Here is a 4212-nt window from a genome sequence, read left to right on the forward strand (position 1 = left end):
AGTTTGGCTCATTTGCATTATAAATATATTATAAATATGTGGTATGCACTTTACTTGTATATTTTTAAACATTGTCATCATAGACAATACAGTTTCTGGGCAGGTACTTAGAGAAGTCATGTGTAGGTTTTTCATCCCTGAACTCTAGTTGAGTTCCCAACAATAGGCAGGATCCACTGGAAGGCATTACATGTGTGAGCCTTTATATGAATCCTGCATCCGGCCATGCTCTATTCTACCCCAGCTGATGCTACTCAGTGAGGAGTTGTCCCCAGCGGCCCTGCCCAAGTTGAAAATTGTAAGCAAAATAATTTCTTTTTGTAAATAAATTATGGTTCTTGGATATATGGTCATTTCCAACCTCGCACCCATATGTATTCACTTATTTATTAAAGTTCGTGGGGCGCCTGGGTGGCTCAGTGGGTTGAGCATCCGACTTCCGCTCAGGTCATGATCTCGCGGTCTATGAGTTCCAGCCCCGCGTCAGGCTCTGTGCTGACAGTTCAGAGCCTGGAGCCTGCTTTGGATTCTGTGTCTCCCTCTCTCTCTGCCCCTCCCCCTCTCATGCTCTGTCTCTCTCTGTGTCAAAAATAAATAAACATTTAAAAAAATTTAAAGTTCAATATATATTCATTGAAGGGTAATAAGTCTTGGCTCTGAGGACACACTGATTGTGTAGGGGTATGTTCACTAGTACATCTCTATGTCACACACACACTACACATTCCAAACAATACCCTCATAAATACACACAATAAGCTACATGTGCATACACTAGAAGCAGGTATAGCAGAAAGCAAGCAAATGTTAATTGCATAATTGACTAAGAAAAAGACCTTGATGAAGATTTTTCAAAATTATTTGATTCAAGTTGCAATATAATACCTTCCAATGTTCAGTTCCATTATTCTCTTTTAAATTACGATTTTCTTTACTGTTTAGCATCTCCTTTCTTTTTATATGCCTAAAAGACACAACAACCAATTTCCTGTATCCCTGTTTGGCTTTCATTTAGCTGGTTGTGTTAAGACAATCTGTCTTGAAACCGTATTATTACTGGCTTGAAGGCCCCGGGTAAAATCTTACAAACTCAACAGCGTGATGCACTGAGGTTTCATAACAACAATTTTCACCTTTGTGGAAACACATTCAATGAAATGACAAACTGTGATGTAATATTTCCTTTGGAGAATAAGGCACACATTTCTCAATTCTACACAAATTTGTGTGGTTGGTTTCCGTATAAAACAAAAGTGTTGTTATTGTTATTTCCTTACCGGATTGCTGAAACCACATACGTTCTTTTATTTGTTGTCTAAAAATCTACTGTATTGACTTTCAAAGTATCATAAACATGGCAATTAGTACCATTTTTTCAAGTTGATTTGGAAAAAGGGAAAATTTTCACTTTATATTTGTTCCTCCAGTATTCTTTGAATTAAAAAAAAAAACAGTTACTCATTTACCATGAATGAAAATATCTTAGTCAACTCAAGCAGCTGTAACAAAAAGCCATAAGCTGGGTGGCTTCTCAAACACAAGTCTATTCCTCGCGGTTCTGAACGCTAAAAGTCTGCAATCAGGGAGAACCGGTGGCAACTAGGTCAGGTTCTGGTGAAAACCCTCCTCTGGGTTTCAGTTTGCTGACCATCTTCACGTGGTGCCAAGAGAACTGGCGAATCCTCAGGCTTCTATAACGGCGTTTATCTCATTCACGAAATTTCTGTCCTCGTAACCTAATTACCTCCCAGAACCTCCCACCTTTAGCTATCATCACATTGGGACTAGGGCTTTAACATATAAATTTGGGGTGACATAAACATTCAGTCTATTGAAGAGAGTATATAGTAAATGATCTCTCTGTCTCAGAACTGATCAAGGGGTTAAAATGTCAAGATAAATGATGTCTGACAAGCATTTGTACAAAGCATATATGTACCATTTGTTGAAAAAAAATATTATGTATGTGAATTCAATCTAAAGTCCCATGAAACACTAGCTATATTGTGCTCTTTTCTTTTTTTTTCTGTTTTTTTAAAGTTTTTTTTTTATTAACTTTTGAGAGAGAGACAGAGAGAGTAAATGGGGGAAGGGCAGAGACAGACGAAGAGCGAGAATGCCAAGCAGTCCCTGCACTGTCAGCACGGAGTCTGATGTGGGGCTCTAACTCACAAACCATGAGATCATGACCTGAGCCAAAACCAAGAGTCAGACGCTTAACCAACAGAGATACCCAGGTGCCCCTGTGTTCTTTTCTTTTTTTTGAAAAGAATGAAGATGAGTTGAACAAAGTACATAGTGTATTCTTGGATAGAACATCAAAATTACTCAACAAGGAGCCAAAAAACGTAGATCAGAATTTTAAATCCATCAGCTATTAAATACATAAACTTCGGTCAGGCTGTTACATAGGCTGATTCTGCCTATGTAAATAAATAAGCAAAAAAATAAATGAGAAGGGGGCTTGTAGAGTGCATCGTAGTCTCAACACAAAGACAGTGAATGTATATCTGCTAACAAAACATTCTATAAAGTAATTACACTTGTAGCTGATGTCAAAAGCCAGAAAGAATTGACAACATCCTTCCTCCCAAAAAGGGAACATTGAACCATCCACTGATTGAAATGAGGAGGCACAGAAACCACCAGGAGCCCTGAACCTGAACATCAGGTCTAGAATGTGAGAACAACATCAAGGGTATATGTCCTGTGCTCGCTTTGGCAGCACATATACTAAAATTAGAACGATGCAGAGAAGATTAGCATGGCCCCTGCGCAAGGATGACACGCAAATTTGTGAAGCGTTCCATATTTTTAATAAATTTCATATATTAAAAAAATAAATAAATAAAAAAAATAAAAAAAGGGTATATGTCCTATGTTTGTCAGGCATTCAAGGATGGGAATTCAAAACATTCTTACCGTCAACCCAGATTTGTGGTAGAAAACACAGATCTGAGATGTGCAGACAGAAATGCCATGTGAAAGTCATGAAGCCATCCTTGCAGTGTGTGCGTGTAGGAGCCAGACCGCACTATAGAATAAAAAATGGTTGTAAAACAACAACAACAAGGGGCGCCTGGGTGGCGCAGTCGGTTAAGCGTCCGACTTCAGCCAGGTCACGATCTCGCGGTCCGTGAGTTCGAGCCCCGCGTCGGGCTCTGGGCTGATGGCCCGGAGCCTGGAGCCTGTTTCCAATTCTGTGTCTCCCTCTCTCTCTGCCCCTCCCCCGTTCATGCTGTGTCTCTCTCTGTCCCAAAAATAAATAAAAAACGTTGAAAAAAAAAAATTTAAAAAAAACAACAACAACAACAAAAAGGTAAGAAAAGCCTTATGAGAACTTCTAGTTTTAGAAGCGGTGAATGCCTAAACCAAGATCATTGTGATCCAACTGAGAAGACAACTTTTGCTGAAGATAAGCAGACAAAACAATTATAAGATAATTAGAGATAATACATAGATCCAAATAAAAGGAAAAGTCACTTAAGGTGTTATAATTATAATACAATCTGAAGGTCTTCCTACTGTATTCCAAGTTATATAAGATAAGATAAGAATCTTTAAAAATAACTTCAATATAAATATAGGTGGATTATAAAAATGACCAAGGAGAATTACTAGAAATTAAACAGTATCAACAATGAAATTACACTGGTGAAAAAATACAAAACTTAAGGGATGGGCTAAATTGATATTACAAAGCTGAAAATAGAATTAATACATTTAATTAATAAATAAAGAATAAAGAATTAGTAAATCTAAAGGAGGAACAAGAGAAATTTTTAAACATTGTTCAAAGCGTTAGAAAATAAGACAAAAAGCCTCACAAATATAACTCAAAATGGATCACAGATCTACATGTAAAACACAAAACCATAAAACTCTTAGAATACAGGAGAAAATGTAAATGATCTAGTTAAAATATAAATGTTATATCTAGATGACTTTTTAGAGATAACACCAAAGGCATGATCCATGACAGAAATAATGAATAAGGTTGGATTTCATTAAACTTTAAAAATCTACTCTTTGAAAGACAATGTCAAGAAAATGAGAAATAAGCCAGACTGAAAGAAAATGTTTGCAAAACGCAAATCTGATAATCAATAGTTACCTAAAATATGCAAATGACTCTTAAACCTCAATAATAAGAAAACAACTCAATAACGGATGAATCAAAGACCTTATTAGACACCACAACAAAACAATATA

The 4212-nt window shown here is 36.8% G+C and overlaps 1 non-coding gene across 1 annotated transcript; it reads left to right on the top strand.

Annotated features, from left to right (window-relative positions):
* Positions 1-2709: 2709 nt before the first annotated feature.
* LOC132682493 (U6 spliceosomal RNA) lies at positions 2710-2816 on the top strand. Its single transcript, XR_009611682.3, has one exon. It is a non-coding gene; the product is annotated as a U6 spliceosomal RNA (small nuclear RNA).
* Positions 2817-4212: the final 1396 nt, after the last annotated feature.

This window comes from Panthera onca, chromosome A1 (genome assembly GCF_046562875.1).
Source record: "Panthera onca isolate mPanOnc1 chromosome A1, mPanOnc1 haplotype 2, whole genome shotgun sequence".
NCBI lineage: Eukaryota > Metazoa > Chordata > Mammalia > Carnivora > Felidae > Panthera > Panthera onca.